Source organism: Pogoniulus pusillus, chromosome 9, assembly GCF_015220805.1.
Source record: "Pogoniulus pusillus isolate bPogPus1 chromosome 9, bPogPus1.pri, whole genome shotgun sequence".
Classification (NCBI taxonomy): domain Eukaryota; kingdom Metazoa; phylum Chordata; class Aves; order Piciformes; family Lybiidae; genus Pogoniulus; species Pogoniulus pusillus.
The window spans coordinates 34,609,950-34,630,135 of record NC_087272.1 but is presented as its reverse complement, the minus strand read 5'-3'; the positions used below and the strand labels follow the sequence as shown (position 1 = coordinate 34,630,135).

At 47.2% G+C, this 20,186-nt stretch overlaps 1 protein-coding gene across 6 annotated transcripts in view; it reads left to right on the top strand.

Moving 5' to 3' along the window:
• The window catches only part of APBB2 (amyloid beta precursor protein binding family B member 2), a 241,652-nt gene that overhangs the window by 5,083 nt on the left and 216,383 nt on the right, over positions 1-20,186 (top strand). For 3 of the 6 annotated variants that reach the window (XM_064149177.1, XM_064149178.1, XM_064149172.1), the window contains exon 1: positions 13,207-13,283. The exons of 1 other annotated variant lie outside the window; for it this stretch is intronic. The gene's annotated coding sequence lies outside the window, so the exon portion shown is untranslated. 2 more of the 6 variants (XM_064149175.1, XM_064149173.1) reach the window with 2 other exon arrangements.

Here is a 20,186-nt window from a genome sequence, read left to right as displayed (position 1 = left end):
TCAGAGGGCCCCAAAGGGCAAGCACAAATGATTGCTTCTATTGAGGGCCTGGGTCCATAAAAGCCTTGAGCAGGAAGAGAGGCTGCGTGCTGCTTTCTGACTTGCAGCCAGGCTAGTTTAAATACTTCTGTGAGGAGCCTCGGTGACTGCAACACAGTGCTGTGAAGTAACAAAAGACCAGCCACGGCTCAGCACCTGCACTCCAGGTCCATGGGCCAAGAGCTCTGAACTAAAATGCCTCAAATGTCAAGCAGAAGGAAGACCAAGAAGTGAAAAAAAGTCATAGGAGCTCAGAGCTGAGTCGGGAATGGGAGGAAAACCCTAAATCTTTCTTTGCTTAAAGTAAAAGGTGGAAAAGTTAGATTCTCCTTACACCTTCTCCACAAGCAGGGAATGCTTTGGCTAGAAGATGTAATGACTGAGGACTGCTGAGAGGGAGACATGCTGAAGGATGTGAAGTCTGGACGGTAATGAAGCTCAGCTGGAAAGGGGTAACACTGAAATGCAGACACAAGGGTCAGGACGATGAGAGGAGTTGCTTCTCTGAGGGCTGCCTCTGTGTGTATTGACACACCTTGAGTACTGTGTGCCACACCTTGAGTACTGTGTCCAGTTCTGGGCTCCTCAATTCAGGAGAGATGTTGAGGTGCTGGAGCGTGTCCAGAGAACGGTGACAGAGCTGGTGAGGGGCCTGGAACACAAATGCTATGAGGAGAGGCTAAGGGAGCTGGGGTTGTTTAGCCTGGAGAAGAGGAGGCTCAGGGGGGACCTCATGGCTGTCTACCACTACCTGAAGGGAGGTTGTAGCCAGGTGGGGGTTGGTCTCTTCTGCCAGGCAACCAGCAACAGAACAAGGGGACACAGTCTCAAGTTGTGCTGGGGAAGTATAGGCTGGATGTTAGGAGGAAGTTGTTGGCAGAGAGAGTGATTGGCATTGGAATGGGCTGCCCAGGGAGGTGTTGGAGTCACCATCCCTGGAGGTGTACAAGCAAAGCCTGGATGAGGCACTTAGTGCCATGGTCTATTTGACTGGCTAGGGCTGGGTGCTAGGTTGGCCTGGCTGATCTTGGAGGTCTCTTCCAACCTGGTTGATTCTATGTTTCTATGATTCTCTGATCTCAGGTAGGAAGAGATCATTTTGTGAATTCTAATTTTGGTGTAGCACTTGGATGATCTGTGGTGAAGACTCACACTCATGCTTACATTTTCATCCAGTCAATGCTTTCCTCAGAGGAACATGTATGAAATAAGATGAGCCATGAAAATTAAACTATTGCTTGCAAGAGATGTCAATAGCAGCCCTTGATGCTTGCAATGCATTCTTTTGCACAACACTGTGCCTCTTCCCAAGTGCTGTGTTGTGCCAGGGCAGCCTGGGGTGACCGTGGTCTGCTTCTCCCCTGCAGTCTTCAGTTGCTTCAGTCACAACTTGTATCAGCAAACCTACCCTCACGCTTGCTTTTGAATACTTGTCATCCATATTTAGCACTCAGAAAGCAATTACTGCCTCTCCTCTGGGACTGCTGGAAGGGTTTACCTTAGGCAGGCTGAGTTTCTTGTGAAACTCAATAAAAGGCTGCTCCAAATCGTCTCCTGAGCACTATCCACTCTGAAGCTGGAGAGCTGGAGGGCAGTAGGGAAAAAAAGAGGTGAGGACTGTTGTCAGTGAGTGGAAAGGATATCACTAGTGACTCACAAGTACTTTTAAGGTGGTCAGGATGCCCTTCCTCAGGTGTATGGAGGCCTGAGTGAAAGGCATAGGCAACCTCCCAAATACATCAGTGGCCTCCATTCTCAAGAATGAAACCTTTTCAGGGAAGGGGCAGGATATATGCCTTAGGGAGCTGCTGAGGAAGGACCTAACTCCTGGACCAAGTCTGTTGTCACCTGTGGTCTCTTTACATGCCAGTGTGGCTTCAGTGTTTCTCTGGGGAATGTGAGATGCAAATGAAGAATCTGGCTTGCCTGCTGTTAGATGAAACAGTGAGAGGCAAGGCTCTACCAGAAGGGAACAGCAAGAGCCTTTCTGACTGTTGCAAAGGAAAGGAGCTCCTCCTGCTTGCATGACAACATAGGCACCTATGGGCAAAGACTGCCATGTAAAGGAGGTTCACTGTGAAATAGTCACAGTTCAGCAGCACCAAACCACCTTACACTATGCTCTGGAGGCCAGATTGTCTTCTTTGGTGGAGAGGGGGTGGATAGTAATCAGCATTAACTGGGATGCAAAAGGTATTCCTTTATCCTGTCATTTTTTTGTGCAAATGAAGACTTTTAGCAGAATTTAAAGTAGGTGACACTTGAAATCAGTGAACAACAAAGCCATGCAGTGAAAAAAACAAAACCAAAGCAAAAAAGAAGCTGTTTAGCTAACTCAGTCACATAATCCTGACAGATGTTTGCTTTGTTCCAGACATCTGACCTGGTCCTGTATTCTTGACTGTATCTTACTTCTGATGGAAAGTTATCATCTGATTTTTACATTCATTTCCACATCTACCCATATAAATTCTGACATAAAGGTGTGCTCAGCTCAGCATGTTCCCTAAAAACTACTTCCATAACAAACCCAAACCTCTCAGGCACTACAGGCAACCCTGAACTCTTTCAATGGGGACATGTATACCACAATACTCACACCAACTTGTGCTGAAGGATTTGCTTCCTTCTCTATATGTGCATGCTTATGAGAAGTGTGGGGATTTTGGTTTTAACTGGACAAGCTCCCTGAAGTGATGGAGCACTGGACCAGGCTGCCCAGAGAGGTTGTAAAGTCTTCTCTGGAGATACTCTAAACCTATATGAGTGTGATCATGGGCAACCTGCTCTGGGTGAACCTGCATTGACAGGGGAGGTTGGACTTAATAATCTCCAGAGGCCTTTTCAAAGCCCTACTGTTCTGTGATTCTGTGTGTGCTTGGTGTGCAGCTCTGGCAAGCTGGTGACTACTCAGAAGTGACTTAGAGCAACACAGCTCTCACTCTTTCTGTGTGACCATGCTAGATATAAAGCCTCACAGACCTAGATCTGAGCTGCTCTTGCTTCTCCACTCTGCAACAGCACTCAGAAGCATCAAACAGATCCCTTAGTCATGCTAGTGGGATTCAGTATGTATCTTTTAGCCACCAAGACCTCCAAAGTCTTGCCTGTACCAATTCCTGTGTTAATTACAAATTAACAGTAGCTATTCTCTTGTACTTACAAGATAAGGCTTTGATTTCAAATTGTGTGAGAATGAGAGCTAACCCCACATCAATAACCACTTTCCAGAAGGACATCTGGCAGAACATAACCCTTTGGTTAAGTTTTACTCCACTTTCCAGGAGCACATCTGGCAGAACATAACCCTTTGGCTAAGTTTTCCTTCTGTCACACAGAGTGTTACATGTGGTGACCACACAGCATATGGCTAATGCAGAGCGGTTGTGTCATGTGCTCTGCTTTTCCCAGCTGCTCTGACACTGCTCTGGATGTCACTGGTGGAAGGTTCTAAGTCTTGGCTCAACTGTAAGCAATTAATATTAAAAAATCAGTTGGGAAACACAGAATCATGGCATTGTTCTGGTTGGAAAAGGTCAATGAGTCAGACCACCATGTAACTCTACTAAGTCTGGTGCTAAACCATGTCTCTTAGCTCCACATCTCTGCCTCTTGGAAACACCTTCATGATGGGGATTCAACTACCTCCCTGAAGAGCCTATTCCAGTGTTTGAGAATGCCTTCAGTGAAAGAGCTTCTTCTAATATCACTCCTTCCAGATGTGCCTTTGCCCTAAGCCATTCTCAGGGCCTATCTCTCTAGTGCTTGCTGTGTGTGTCTTCAGAGGCTGGTCTCAGAGCATAGAATGGCTTAGGTTGGAACCATAGAATCATAGAATCAACCAGTTTGGAAGAGACCTCCAAGGTCATCCAGCCCAACCCATCCCCCAGCCCTATCCAGTCAACTAGGCCATGGCACTAAGTGCCTGCCTCATCTAGTCTTTTCTTGAACACCTCCAGGGACGGTGACTCCACCACCTCCCTGGACCTTAGAGATTATCTACTCCAACCTCTCTTGAACACCCCCAGGGAAGAGTTATCCACAGCCTTTCTGGACAACCTATTCCAGAATCTCACTACCCTTGTATTGAAGAAGTTCTTCCTAAGATCCAGTAGCCAGGTGGAGGTTGGTCTCTTTTCCCAGGCAACCAGTGACAGAACAACAAGAGGACACAGCCTGAAGCTGTGCCAGGGCAGGTTTAGGCTGGATGTTAGGAAGAAGTTCTTCACAGAAAGAGTGATTGGCATTGGAATGGGCTGCCCAGGGAGGTGGTGGCGTCACCATCCCTGGAGGTGTTTAAAAAGAGGCTGGATGAGGCAGTTAGTGCTATGGTTTAGTTAATTAGAAGGTGTTAGGTGATAGGTCAGACTCAATGATCTTGAAGGTCTTTTCCAACCTGATTAATTCTGTGATTATGTGATTCTCCCTCAGCTTATAGCCATCCCCTCCTTGTCCTATTGCTGGACACTCTCATGAAAAGCCTTTCTGTAGGATCCCTTCAGGTATTGAAGATCAGCTATAAGGCTCCACCAGAGTCTTCTCTTCTCCAGGATGAATGACCACAACTCCCTCAGCCTGTGCTCATAGCAGAGGTGTTCCAACTCTTAGATTGTTTTTGTGGCTCTCCTCTGGACTTGCTCCAACAGCTCTGTGTCCTTAGGATGGGGACACCAGAACTGGATGCTGTAGTTGAGGTGGGGTCTCACAAGAACAGAGTACATGGGCAGAATCCCCTCTCTTGACCTGCTGGCTATACTCCTCTTAATGCAGCCTAAGGTAGGCATCAGTAGCAGGGAAAAAGGGAGGCTTTTCTTCCTCTCTGCTTGAGGGATTTTCCCATGCTATAGAATGAGGAATTCCCAATCCTCAACCTTCAGATATGTATTTAGACAGTGCTTGTCAGTGATGGGGAAACTGTTTCTCTGAGGATCAGTTCAAGCAGCACTGTTCTGAAGAGTTCATGCAAAGCACATGCGGGTATGAACACCAGCATTGTTTGGCCCTTGAGCCCTATTGTTACAGCAGAGGTGTTTAGCCTGTGAATGTGCAGGCTGAAACAAATCCCTGTGTTAGTGGAGAAAAATATTTAGATGGTGAGGGGAGCTACACTATGGATCAGAAAAACAATTGGACTGTATCACATTCTGTAGCTGTAAATATAAACACAAAACAGGCTGCTCTTTCCAGTGTATGTTTATACACATAGGGGAAAATTCCCATTGAGTGCATTTGCAGCCTGGGCTTTTCTAGCTGCGTTTAGGGCATCAGACACTGGACTTTTGTCTCTCTTGTTTTGGAGACAAAGCACTGGCCTTCTGCTGTTGGTAAACCTAGTGTTTCCAACTTTATCTTAGCTTTCTACACCTCTTCATTAATGTGTATTAGTGGATGTGAATGTGTACCTACACTTATATAGCATATGAGTGGGTTGGCCATGCTGGCTCAAGATGTGGGTTTCCTGACTGTGTCTCAGGGAGCTGTACTGCTGCACCATCCTTGGCTGCTCAGCAGGAACCAGAACCAGCAGTGCACTACTTCCAGGGAGTCACAGAATCAGAGAGTGTGATTCAAGGGATCCTGAAAGACCATTGAGTCCCACTTCTCTGCCAAAACAGGATCACCTAGAGTAGGTCACACGGGAACACATCCAGGTGGGTTTTCAATGTCTCCAGAGAGGGAGACTCCACAACCTCTCTGAGCAGTGTTTTGTCACCCTCACAGTGAAAAAGTTTTCCCTTGTGTTGGTGTGGAACCTCCTTTGCTCCAGCTTGCACCCATTGCCCCTTGTCCTATCACTGGGCATCACTGAGCAGAGCCTGGCTCTGTCCTTCTGACACTGCCCTTCACATCTTTATAAACATGAATGAAGTCACCCCTCAGTCTCCTCCAAGCTAAAGAGCCCCAGCTCTCTCAGCCTTTCTTTATAAGGGAGGTGTTCCACTCCCTTCAGCATCTTTGTGGCTCTACACTGGCCTCTGTCAAGCAGCTCCCTGAGGTCCTTCTTGAATTGAAGGGCTCAGAACTGGACACTATATTCCAGATACAGCCTCACCAGGGCAGACTAGAAGGGGAGGAGAACCTCTGTTGGCCTACTACACACTCCTTCTAATACACCCCAGGATGGCAGTGGCCTTCTTGAGCACAAAGGCACATTGCTGGCTCGTGGCCATCCTTCTATCCACCAGGACCCCCAGGTCCCTCTCATCTGCGCTGCTCCAGAACTGAAACACAGCAACTGCCAGCAGAGATGCTGGCCTAAACTTCCAAGCTATGCTGTATTTTGTGCTGTTTGAACAATTATCCTCTCAAAATATTTGTAGCCTCACAGACAAGCACTTCAGTGCCCCCCAGAAAGCAGGGCTACACCTGTTGTCTGAAGCAGTGAAGGCAAGAAAATCTCTCTACCCATTAGCTTTGCAAGTGTGAGCTATTCTGATTATTTGGCTACCCATAACTGCAAGCCTTGCTCTTTGGCAGCTTTTCAGCAGTTTTGTTCACCAGAGCCACTTGAAATAGTAAAGAGAGTTTGCTGAAAAGTCAGCTCTAATAGCACCCACTGCCTTCCAGCAGAGTGCCTGATCAGCTACTGTAGCATTTAGAAACTGCATTAATAGCAGCTTTTCCTTACAGACAGCAGCTTTCCCTTGCCTGCCCCCTCCAGCTAGAAGGAGGTCTAACACAGGCTGTTTGCCTGCAGTGACCAGTTGGTATAGAATCATTGAATGTCAGGGGCTGGAAGGGACCTTGAAAGATCATAGAATCATAGAATCAACCAGGTTGAAAGAGACCTCCAAGATTATCCAGTCCAACTTAACCACTCAGCCCTAGCCAATCATCTGGTCCAGCCCTTCCTGCCAGAGCAGGATCACCTAGAGCAGATCACACAGACGGTTCCTGGATATCTCCAGAGAGGCAGACTCCACAGCCTCCCTGGGCAGCCTGTTCAAGTGCTTTGTCACTCTCACAGGGAAAAAAAATCTTCCTCAGGTTCACATGGAACCTCCTATGCCTCAACTTCCACCCACTGCCCCTTGTCCTGTCACTGGGCATCACCCAGCAGAGCCTGGCCCCATCCTCCTGCCACTCACCCTTTACATGTTTATAAGCATGAATGAGGTCACATCTCAGCCTTCTCCTCTCCAAGCTAAAAGCCCCAGCTGTTCTCCTATTTCAAATGCTGTGACCATTTGCAAGCTAACACAGTCACCCTCTCACTTCCCCCAGAACTTGGCCCATAATGGTAAAAAAAAAACAAGAATGGAGATGTCCCTGTGTAGATGAGTGGTTGGATGAATGGGTGGACTGGGTAAGTGCATGGTGTAGTCAAGGAGGTGATATGCTTGGGGGGCAAGCCAGGCCGCCTTTCCTACACCCCACCCAAAGGAAATCTCAATATACTCTGGATAGCAGGCATGGAAAGGAGAGATCAGAAAATCTCATCTAGTCAGATGTCTAAAAAGAACATTTAGAACTTACTTTACAACTATTCCTGGTTGCAAGGCCTTGCATTTCAGAAGAGTTAGGGAGAAACTTCAAACTTGTCATTCTGCCTTGCTTGGCATGCCAAGAAAGAAACAAATTGCTGGCCTGAAAATCGCTCCAGATTGCAGTTACTCCTATACAGCCTTCATTAAGGTAGCAGTAACGTGCCCCAGATAGCTAATGCAGTGGATGGCAGAGAGGCCCACTTGAGCATAGCAAGAGGCCTTGATTTAGTTCCTGGTTTAATTATACTACTGGAGTAATCTTGTCTACTACTGATGTCTTGCAGCCTTTGCTTCTCCATAAATACCACAGGGAAGTTGCTCCGTGGCAGAATTAGTCTTTCACTATGTGCTTGCCCAGGGAGCACTGAGCAATGAGACAGGAACAAAACAGGAGCAATATGTGTTGTTGCACAGGTCCTGGGATGCAATGCAGCAGGGGACTTGGACTCCCTGTAATGAGAAATTGCATGCTGCAAGTCTAGTTCTTAAATCTCCTGCCTGCCTGCCTGTGCAATGTGCTTGGTGAGGTTTGTGCTTTCTGGAAAATGATTTGGTTTGGTATTTAAGGATGGAGACTTAATGTCACAGCGAGCTGTGTAAGTATGTTAAAGGAAGAGTTCCAAAGGAAATTACCATTCTGCTAAAACTAAATGTTTCTAAAGCTAAATGTTTCTAATTAAAGTCCTATATTAAGCTTGGGTTTAGCATCAGTATATCCAGCAAAAGTTATTTGATGGTGTAGGTTCCTCTGAAAAGGGGAAGTGGAGCTGTGCCACTAGGTGGTAGCCTTGCTTATTTCATACTCACCTCCTCCCTTTGCAGTGAGACTCTGAAGAAATGAGATCTTTGTGTACTTTATCCCCCCACATGGACTTGGAATAAAAAGCTGGTATACAGAAGAAAGCAGAGGGAGGAACTACGAACTTCTCCTGCGAGCATTCAGAGGCACAGTCAGTCCTGAAGTAGGGTCTGTAGAGCTGTGCTGCGTTGGTCAAGTGCAGAGGGTTACCTGCCAGTGGAGACTCCTACAGGCATCCATTTGTTGTAAAGTCAGGTGGACTTTGATCAAAACAAATTTGCAGTCACAGTTCAAACACAGATACAGCAAGATGATGAAATGATTTTGGTATGAGCTGATAGTACAGAAAGGCTGCCTTCCCCCCACACACATGCCCTTTTCCCCCTCCTCTCTTACATTTATAAACAGTGTTGAGATTCACAGATTGCACTGGGCTGGAAGGGACCCTTAAAGGTCATCTTGTCCAACCCCCCTGCACTCAGCAGCAACACCTCCAACTAGATCAGGCTGCCCAAGGCCATGTCAGGTCTGATCTTGAATATCTGCAGGGACAGAGGCTCAACTATATCCCTGGGCAACCTGTTCCAATGTTTTACCACTCTCATTGCAAAGATGTTTGTCTTACACACCGAAGCTCTGCATCAACTCCTGCTGGCCACAACTGCAGGAACTATTTCACTGTAGTAGGAAAGTTAACACATCAGATTGCCCTGAACCAAGAGATCTATATTTGATGAGCCTGGCTGAGCCTATGCAACCAGCACATCCACCTGGAAATGTTTTTTTGAGAAGCCTGAAGTGTATTGAGCTGCTGTCCATTTAGGAGAGAGATGAAATTCCTTCCTTACTTTCCCCAACACTTCAGTTTGATGACTGCTTTCTACACTTCAATGCAAAGTGCATTATACAGGCTGTGTAACTAAATGCTAATCATCATTTTTAACTGCATGGTGAAAACCACAATGCACTGCTTTTAGACTTCTCATCAAAGGAACAAGGATTTATTAGTACCTTGCCTGCCCATTTCTGTCAGGGAAATATATTAACAGGCTATTCACTAATAATCTTGGGTAACCTGATACTTGTCTTGCATCTTTCCAAGAGATGAAGTGCAAATTCCAGGGAGAGTTCTGCTCCAGGATGCTGTCAAAGCCTAAAAGCTTTCCCTCCTTGCTGGAGGATGTGCTTTGTTGAGGAGGGAAGCAGCCTCATCTGCAAACCCTGCGATCTGATGAATCACCTTTGGATGTCTCAAGAGGTCTTTGGTCAGTCCTTCTGGAGCTGACCATGGTAACATGTTTCTATTACAGAGAACTATGTGAAGGCTTCTTTTGGAGATTCATTATAGGTCTGCATCTAAAAATAGTAATTAAATGGTGAGGTTTAGCCTATAAAAGTGTTGCTCTTTTAAAACCAATTAAAAGATTAAATCATGTCCATTTTCAAGACAAATGCAAAAATGTGGAGACCACTGCAAACAGGGACAATACATTTAAAAATAAATTGTTAAATCTTAAAATATCATTTCCAGAAACATAGATTCATAGAATGGTTTGAGTTAGAAGGGATCTTAAAGATCAATCTCCCTGCCATGGGCAGGGGGCACCTTCTACTAGCCCAGGTTATTCAAGGCTTCATCCAACCTGGCCTTGAACACCTCCAAGGAGGGGGCATCCACAACATCCCTGGGCAACCTGTTCCAGTGTCTAACAAAGCAACCTGTCTCAGGAGGCTCTAGCAATGGTCCTGGTTTGCTTCAGGTGCTTTGTTCTGAATTACTACATCTTTGCCTAATTTTTGCTCCTTTTTGATCATCGTTGTAGTGCTTATAATTACAATTTAATAATCTTTCCTATTTTCTTTCTTTGTTCTTAATTATTGTATCTTTGCCTAATTTTTGCTCCTTTTTGATCATCGTTGTAGTGCTTATAACTACAATTTAATAATCTTTCCTATTTTCTTAGGCTGGTGAATGTCAACATGTTCCTCTAAAACCATAAATATATCTAATTTAAGATTCTATCTTCCTATTCATCTTAGTGATGCCCTTAGTTGTGCTCAGTTCATGAACATTCTGCCGTTAGCAGGAGGAGCACTGTTGTAAAGCCAGGGAACAAAATACTGAAGAAGGTTCTGGAATGCACAGAAAAAGTAATTTCTTCCAGATAAGTATTATAAATGCTGTGATATATTTTAAGGTAGACTTGAACACTTCAGTAGGATTGCTAAATGTGTTTTCATTTAAGAGAAAATGAGACTGTTCATGTTATTACTTTAATATCCTTTTTTATCTCTTTGCTTGGCTTTGGTCACTCCAATATGACACTGATTGTTTTGCATCTGCTGTTCCAGGGGCTTCCTAAGATTGTTAGGAGGTGTAGGAGTCAAGAGTCTGTTAACATTTCCATGCCTTCCACCAAGCTACCATCCCATGTTGAGTTTTTTTTTTTTTTTTGCTTTAGCAAGAAGCATTTTCATGATAGAACAGACAAAATCCCCCATATTTGGAGGCATCTTCTGAAGGATCTTCCATCAAGAGTGTCCTTTTAAACCTGTCCAGGGTGCTGTTGTGATTCTCTACTCATCCATCTCAAGATGTGCCTAGGGATTTACTCTGAACCTTAACCCATTATAGTGCAAGCAGGTTAGAGCAGTGAAACTTCCAGAAATGGTCCTGTCACTGGTCTGGGTTCCTCACTTGAGGACACACTGTTTCTTTCCATTCAAGATGGTCGCTTAACTTCTGAGGCTCAGGAGAACACTGCTGCCTGGAGTGCTATCCTGGCATCAAGCACCCTCCATTACTCCATGATTAGAGGAGTTGCATTAATCACAGAATCCTTTTGGTTGAAAAAGACCTTTAAGATCAGTAAGGCCAACCATTATCTAACTCTGCCATGCCTGCTGCTAAACCATGACCCTCAGCACCACATCTCTGTCTTTTAAAAACCTGGGGAGCCTGTTCCAGTGTTTGAGAACCCTTTCAGTCATTTTTTTCCTAATATCCAACCTAAACTTACCCTAGTGCAACTTGAGGCCATTTTCTATTTTCCTCTCACTTGCTACTAGGAAGAAGAGATTATCACCCACCTGGCTCCAACCTCTTTTCATGTAGTTGTAGAGAGCAATGAGGACTCCCTTTAGCCTCCATTTCCCCAGACTAAATAACCCCAGTTCCTCAGCTGCTCCTCACCAGCTCTGTTCTCTAGACTCTTCATCATTTCTCCAGCACCTCAATGTCCTTCTTGTAGTGAGGGCTCCCAAACTGAACACGCTACTCAAGATGTGACCTCATGAGTGCTGGGTAGAAAGTGCTGGAGAGCTATAAGTAGTGGAGTTCCCCAGGGATCAGTGCTGGGTCCAGTGCTGTTCAACATCTTCATCAAAGACATTGATGAAGGCACACACAGAGTCTGCTCAGCAAGTTTGCTGGTGACACCAAACAGGGAGGCTTGGCTGATGCAGCTGAAGGCTGTGCAGCCATCCAGCGAGACTTGGAGAGATTGGAGAGCTGGGCACAGAAGAACTAAATAAGGTTCAGCAAGGACAAGTGCAGAGTCCTGCACCTGAGGAGGAATAAAACTGCAGTAGTACAGGTTGGGAAGTGATCTGCTGGAGAGCAGCCCTGTGGCGAGGGATTTGGGAGTGCTGGTGGATAACATCCATGGCACAGCAATGTGTCCTTGTGGCCAAGAAGGCCAGTGGCATCCTGGGGTGTATTAGGAAGAGTGTGTCCAGCAGATCAAGTGAGGTTCTCCTACCCCTCTACTCTGCCCTGGTGAGACCTCATCTTGAATACTGTGCTCACTTTTGGGCTCCCCAGTTGAAGAGGGACAGGGATCTGCTGGAGAGGGTCCAGCGGAGGGCTCTGAGGATGATTAGAGGGTGGGAGCACTGCCTGATGAGGAGAGGCTGAGGGACCTGGAGCTGTTTAGTCTTAGAAGACTGAGAGGGGATTTAATAAATGTCTATAAATATCTGAGGGCTGGGAGCCAGAAGGGGGGGACAGGCTCTGCTCACTTGCTCCCTGTGACAGGACAAGGAGCAATGGGTGTAAGCTGCAGCACAGGAGGTTTCACCTCAACACAAGGAGGAACTTCTTTACTGTAAGGGTCCCAGAGCACTGGCACAGGCTGCCCAGAGAGGTTGTGGAGCCTCTCTGGAGTCTTTCAAGGCCTGTCTGGATGTGTTCCTCTGTGATCTGAGCTAGATTGTGTGGTGCTGCTCTAGCAGGGGGATTGGACTCGACGATCTCTTTGGGTGCATTCCAACCCCTGACATCCTGTGATACTGTGAGAAGGGAGTCTGCAGATGCTTGTGTTTGACTGAGCCCCTACACTGCTACTGGAATCCATACCTGTTCTCCTAGATGGGCTTCCAAAGCTGACTACCGCTTCAGCTTTCACTGAGCTGTTTTGGCAGTGTTACTGCTACTGCCTCACCTTGGTCAGGGCATTATTACATTTGCCAAGCACAAGCCTGACTCTTCTATTTTCTCTTAAAGAGGACCCAAAAAAAGAGAAGAGATTTGCCCCTATTTTTGAGGGATACACCTGCCTGCACACACCAACTTCACCCCGTGGTGGAAGAACATCGGCTCTGGAGGCTACCGACTGGATGCTGATTAAGAGCCCCGCAGGGCAGGGCGGACAGCGGCCGCAGCCCGGGGGCCAGCCGGGGCGGGGCGGGAGCGAGGCCCGGAGCCACACCTGGCGCCCCGGCCCCGCAGCGGGCACATAACATGGCGGCGCAGGCCCCCGCCTCGCCTCGCTCCGCCCGCCCGGCCCCCTGCGGGCCGCGGCTCTGGGCGGCGGCCGGGGCGGAGGGAGAGGAGGAGGGGCGGCGGCGGCGGCCGGCGGCCGGAATCGTTTCCTGGGTAAGCGCAGCGGGCTGGGAAGCGTTTCCGGAAGGCTGGCCGCATCCCGCAGCGGCGCTACGGACGCTTCTGGGGCGGGCAGGTGCGTTCCGCGGCGGGCCGGGGGAGAGGGTGGGGAAAAGGCAGCGCAGCGAGTCCCGTGGCAGGGCCCCCGGCGTGCGGCCGTCTGCGGTGCTGTGGCTCTGTCCGGCCCGCCGCCGGTGCGAGCGGGCAGGAGGCCGGAGGAGGGTCCCGCTGCCCTTGCCCGGGGCGGCTCTGGCGCATCCCGGCTACAGGCGTGAGGGGCCGGCCTGCGGCTGTCGGTGCTGCCGCTCCCGCTGCTGTGCCCTGTCGCGTATGAATGCTGCGGTGCCGCGGCCGCTGCTGCAGGGAGCTCGCCGGAGCCGCGCAGCCAGCGTAGGCTTTCCGCCCGCAGGCAGCGGCTAGGAGCGGCGGCGGCGGCGGCGCTTCTTCTGCTGTGCCTGAGGTAAAAAATCAGGGAAAGTGGCAAAAGGGCCTCTAGAAGTGGCTTATTTTTTCCCCAATTTTTTGATTATCGGTTTGGGATTTGCGGGCTCAGCGCTGTTAAATCGTACCTGCGAATTGCATGCGGGGTTGCCAATGGGTGTGTGCGGAGATAGAGAACTGGGAACAAAACCTGCACCCCATTTAACCCCGCTTGGAGTTCTCAGGATTTGCCTGGGTCCCATGACAGCCGCAGAGCTACTTCTTGTTAAAATTGGAGAAAGAACGAGTTCCCACAGATGAAATGAAATGGAAACTGAATTGGTTGGGATTTGTACTTTATTGCTTTGCTTGCTGCCTGGTGATGTGCTGTAATTCTGGTCTGGAGAGAATAAGCATCATCCTGTGCCTTAAACACAACATAACTAACACCCAGAGCAAAAACAACCCAGCACTAGTGGTGGCCGGGTGGGCTTTGTGCGTCGCAGGTGCAGGTGGTGGCCGTGCAGGTTAGCTGTAGTAACTTGTGCAGGATAAACAGCGTCTGCAGCAAGTTTGAGTGCTTCGGTGGAGATCTGCTCAACGTACTCAGAGGTACGGCTTGCTGCTGAGCCGCTGCAGGCTTGCTGTGTCCTTTGGCTCGTCAGTGTGTTCCTCCACTTGGTTCTAGATCTGACATGTCATCAGCCTGCCGTCTCCTGCTGCAATGCTTTCTTCAAGCCCAGGTTCTTTGTCTTGTCTTTTTTAAACTGTTTTCTGCCTGCGTAATTGTGTTTCCTTAAAATAACTGTGCAGATGTCCTAGCACTTAATAGGAGAGACATCCTCTTATAGTGACCTTGGGACAAAATCTTGCCTGATTAACTTCCTTGCCTGGAACAGCCATTCTTGAGTGTGGGTATTTTTGTTCTTCCTTTACAGTGATGAGGGTTCGATGGAATGCTTTTTGGCTTGTATTTTGTGGGGGTTTTTTTGGCCGCTTAAGGGAAATCGAGGTTTGGAGAGGACTTCTCAGGAGGAAGAATGGTTTTATCATGTGTTATGAAATATACATGACTTGGTTGTAAGGAGGGAGAAGATTCTTGGCTCTGAAGTGGTGCAAGTGTATGTGTCCTGCCTGGCAAAAGAGACATCTCGGCAGTAGGGTTCATTTCCTAGGAGAGAGGATGCATGGCTTGGAAACCTGGATTGTGTTTTTGGTTTTCAGTTCTGCAAGGAAGACAAAACTGGTGTTTGGTGAGGGTTGAGTGCTGTGCCCTCTGTTAGCAGGGATGATGACTCCTTAGGAAATTCCATAGGATCCCGGGGCTGTAGAGTTTGAGCTGAAAAGATCTGTGACATAAGGAGCTAGTTACTGAGGAATTTCAGTACTTGAGGTGGCTGACTGCAAGGATTCTTTAGCAGAGGCTGAGAAAAACTAAAATGAATCCGCTGGTTGGTAGGTAATCAGCTGAAAACACCTCTGTCAGATGCTCTTTGAAAGCTCTGACCTAGGCTGTGCTGTCCCACTTGAATGAATCACCCATGCTGAAAACAAGTTACAGCACATGCACAGCACTTGCTAGTGGAAGACAAAGTCTTGCTTTTGTTCTTTGCTGTGAGCAAGGACCTCCACTGCTGGAACAGCAGAGCAGATGTGCTGGGTGCATTAGCTCATCACCACCAAGCTGCTGCTGTCCTGCTGCCATGGAGAAAGTAAAAGCGATGCTGAAACGTGCTAAGCCAGGACACTGGCAGGAGGGATGGTGGGATGGGTAGGAGCTCCTGGGGAGTGCCAGGCATGGGTCCCCTCACCTGTGCTGTGGCAGGGACAGATTCTCAGAGTGGCTGGGGAGCAGCATGCCAATTTTTCTGGAGGAAAGCCTGGCTTGTCTAGCCTAGCAAATGAGGCCTGAGAGAGGATATGATTGCAATCTGCAAATACAGCAGGGATATAAACACTGGGAAGGGAGAAGAACTATTTAAGCTAAGAACAATGTTGGCACAAGAACAAACGGATATCAACTGGCATGAATAAACTTCAGCTGGAATTTAGACAGATTCTTCCCTGAGTGGTGTGAGGTTCTAGAACAACCTTCAAATGGGAGAAGTGGGAGCAAGCCCCTAACTGGCTCTGGAGGATGCATTGAGGAAGTTTGCTGTGTGCTCAGCTATGACAGTAGGAGGTGATTCTTGGTGACTCAGGAAAAGCCTTTCTGTATGTCTGGGTTCACTGAGTATAGATTTTATGTGCTAGTGTTTCTTATTTTAAACCCCTGACATTCAAAATGACATAAAAATAAAATGCTTTTTGTGTCTCCACTTAGAAAGGATTTCAGTGTGCCTAGTGGCCACTTTCTGAAGTGTTTTGCAAGTTTTTTGGTGGTGGTGTTTTTGGGTTTTTTTTGTTCCCTCCAAAATGTTAAGTGTTGGCTTACAGCTGCATCTAATTGTGTGGAAGTTCCTTTAGCTTTAAGTCAAGGCTGCAAAAGGAGATGATTGTGTATGTTTGATTATGTCTTAGTGTGTGTGAGCTTATTGTTAAAAAATGTCTGCAGAAAACCTTGGTGTTCTTCTTTGATTCTGTTGAAGTAATTTGTGAATCCTCTCAAAAAGAAGGAGGTTATTGAGCTGTATGGCAGACCCAGATGGTGTGCACTGAGACCAGTGCTGCAAGCTGTGCTGTGACTGGAGGACTGGAATAAACAAAGTTTAAAGCAAAAAGCAAGGGGTTCATGCCTCTAGCCTGGTGTACCGTGCAGGACACAAGCAGGCACCTTGGTGGCTGGTTTCAGCTCCAAGCAGCACCTCAAAGATGCCTCTGTAGGCTTCTGAATTGTTTTCTTGCTCTGTGACAGAAAGTGGTCTCTTGCCACCAAAAGGAATGAGGATGTCTTGCAGGCTGCCATGCTTTAGGCTAATCAATTGCTGCTGAACTCGAACGTGAGAAGATGCATTCAAGAAGGGTGAAAATGGATACATTGACAGTGACTTGCATCCCTTCTGCAGGGAGAAGAAGTCTGTGGGACATGTAAATCTGATGCAGGAGGCTGCGGTTCCTCTTCTGGCTCCTCTGAAGCCTCTTCCTGAGCTTATGGTTGGATTTTCGATTTATAGCTTTCCTATCTGCCACCCTGCAAAAGAACAGGATCTTCTTGCCAGCCTCCTCCCACCCCTGCTTCAGCTGGCCACAGCTCTGTGCGCTGATGGGCTCCAGACTTGATAGGCAGGATCTCAGCACCTGTGTGCCTGTTTCTCTTTCCTTGTCTCCTCATGAGTCTGGGCAGAAGGCTAATCGCTGCTATCCCAAGAGCTTTAAGGAGCTGTTGGGATCTTCTGTGTAGTGTCCTGCTTTAGTTGTTTGGTTTTTTTTTTAACCCTTCACCTTCAGCCTGCTCCCTTTGTGGTTCTGTCTTCTGCAACCTGTTTTCTTTCCCTTTTCTCCCCCTTTCGTCTCAGAAGCAGATGCCCAAGGCAAAATAAGATGAGGGTGACCTTGTTCAAAACCTCCTCTATAGATGCCTTCTGAACCTCTGGCTGTTCTCAGCTTGGGTTTGCCAGAGCGGGTTGCAACCTTTCCCTGCTTCAAAACGTTTGTTGACATTGAGTTCCAAAGGCTTCTCCGGTCTGTTTGCAGCCTCCAGGGATCTCTCTGCAGCCTGCATGGCCTTTAGCCAGTAGCGCTGCAAGTCTCTGTGTCTCTTTCTGGCTGGTTAAAGAATTCTGTCCTTCAGCTTGTTCTCAGCTGGCTTCCATCATTTGGTGGCTCTTAGCTTTTGTGTGGCAGATGTGGTTAGTGATCCTGTCTTATGCCATTCATGGCTTTGTAGGCATCTGTCTTGACTTGTGACCTGCCAAAAGAGTTGTCTACTCTCATATTCTTAAGTCATTCCTGACTGTGAGCATCCTTTTCCAGGAGCCTGTCCTGGCTCTCTGTGTTCTTTTAGGGTGAGAAGATCAGGGCTATATACAGTTCTCAACATGTAGGTGAGCTTTGGGACTATGCAGTGGCACAATTGTGTTTTGCTTTGTGATTTGCTTTTTGGACTGCTAGTGAATTCAGCTCATGAATTGTAATGTCAAGATGTTACTGGGTTTGGAATCCCTCTGTTACCTACAGCCATGGTTTTACCTGTACCATGTGCATCTTCTTACATGTACAGTGTTTGCATTAGCTTTTCTCTGCAGCATTACTGACTCAGTCTCCTAGGATTGACTGGAATTCCTCACATCCTGACCCTGCTACCACAATACCTTGTTTTATCATCAGCAAACTTTCTCTAGTAGCTGCTCATTCCCCTTTGCCTGTCTGACATGAACATGTCGAACAACCACAGACCGAGCATGGATCTGGGCTGAGCTTCATCGGTGAAGAAACTGTTTAGAAACTGTTTACCCTTATCCTTACCCTCTTTCTGCTTTTCAACTATCTGTCTCTACGGAGAACGTTTCCTCTTGCTTCTGTCGGCTTAGTTTCCTCAAGAAAGCCCTTGGATTTTGGTAAGGGACTTGATTGAGGTCCCTTTGGAAATTCAGGTAGGTCTGAATGAATGGATGTGCTTTGCCCACATTTGACACCTTTGAATAACTCCTAAGTGTTTGTTAGGCAGGGTTTCTCTTCCTACAAACCCTGACTCTTCTCTAGCAAGCTATTTATCCAGGTGACAAAATTCTCTCCTTTTTATCATTACCATCAGCTAATTATTAGCCCCACAGAGGTGTTAAACGTTGGAGATTGGAACTTTCTTGGATCCCTACTGAGATTGTTGAATCTTTTGCCACTTTCCTTTCATCTTCTGCGATGGATGTTTCAAGCAGGATGGTTGTAAAGCTTCCAGCAGAAGAAAAAGTGCTGAGAGTGCCTTGTGATTCTAGGATCTTGTCTGGGAGGTCTTGGTTGTGTAAGCCTGTTGCAGACCCAGCAGCAAAGTGACTGTATCAGAGTGCAGGAGTCTGCCTTGACCAGGACGGCAGGCACTTGGCCTCTGTCACCTGCAGGACAATGAGCAGACCTTGTATGGTGAAGGTTTTTTTGTGCTTTAAAGAGCTCGAACTCTGCTCAGCTTAAGATCTAAGGTGAAGCTCTTAAGTTCTGTCTCTTGCTGTCAAATCCATTTTCTTTTTTTAACTAAAATGAGCTGAGCTTCCATCTCTCCTGAAAATGTGGCATTTGTTTGGGTAAGCATTTAGATAGTGATTAAAAAGAATATTTTTTTTTACTGCTGCACAAACTTTGCATCTGTGTGTAGCACTGATTAGTGCCTTTTAAAGCCGTCTGCATGACAATGAGAATGATTAACTAGATGCAGATTTCTGCCTTTATCAGTAGTCTGCGCTGCATTTGATACTGAAAGCTGATCTCAGATGAATGAAGTCAGATGCGGTTTACTCTGGGATAATTCATGAATGCAAACTACTAACTCGAGTAGTAGTGCCTTAAGTGTAATAATATGTGACAGAGCAAGGGTTGCTACGAACTGGAATACAGCATCACAGGATGTTAGGGGTTGGAAGGGACCCAAGGAGATCATCGAGTCCAACCCCCCTGCCAGAGCAGGAGCAGACAATCTAACACAGATCACAAAGGAACACATCCAGACAGGCCTTGAAAGGCTCCAGAGAAGGAGACTCCACAGTCTCTCTGGGGAACCTGTTCCAGTGTTCCGTGACCCTTACAGTAAAGAAGTTCCCCCTGTGTTGAGGCGGAACCTCTTGTGCTGCAACTTACACCCATTGCTGCTTGTCCTATCCCAGGGAGCAGTGAGCAGAGCCTGTGCCCCCCTCCTGGCAGCCTTCAGATACTTAGAGGGGATTTGATAAATGTTTCTAAGTCTTCTCTTCTCCAGACTAAAGACCCCCAGGTCCTTCAGTCTGTCCTCATAAGCCATGCCCTCCTATCTGCTAATCATCCTCATAGCCCTCTGCTAGACCCTCTCCAGCAGATCCCTGTCCTTCTTAAACTGGGGAGCCCAAAACTGAACACAGTATTCAAGATGAGGTCTCAGCAGGTCAGAGTAAAAGGGTAGGAGAACCTCCCTTGATCTGCTGGCCACACTCTTCCTAATACACCCCAGGATGCCATTGGCCTTCTTGGCCGCAAGGGCACATTGCTGTGCCATGGTTAACTTGTTATCCACCAGGACCCCCCAGGTCCCTCTCCACAGGGCTGCTTGCCATCAGATCACCTCCCAGCCTGTACTGGTGCAGTTTATTACTCCTCCACCTGCTCGAATACATACATTTTTTATTTTGGATCTCTGCCGTTCTGGTTTGTTTTACTTAATGAGTACTGCTCCTGCTGTGAAGTACTTCAAGCAAACTCCTGACAGACCTACATTGAACACTTTGAATCTTGTGGACTTCACAATTTACAAACCTCTGCTAAAATCTCAATGGTGTCCTCCTGTAGCTGTGCCAAAATAGTTCTAACCCACTGACTTAGTCATCCAGTTCTAATTGTTTGGCTGGCCTTTTTGAAATGAATTTTTTGTAGGAGTCTAACAGAAATCTTTCTCTCTTTCCTTTGTCTTCCTTGCTGGATTATATTGCACCCTAGGTAATGT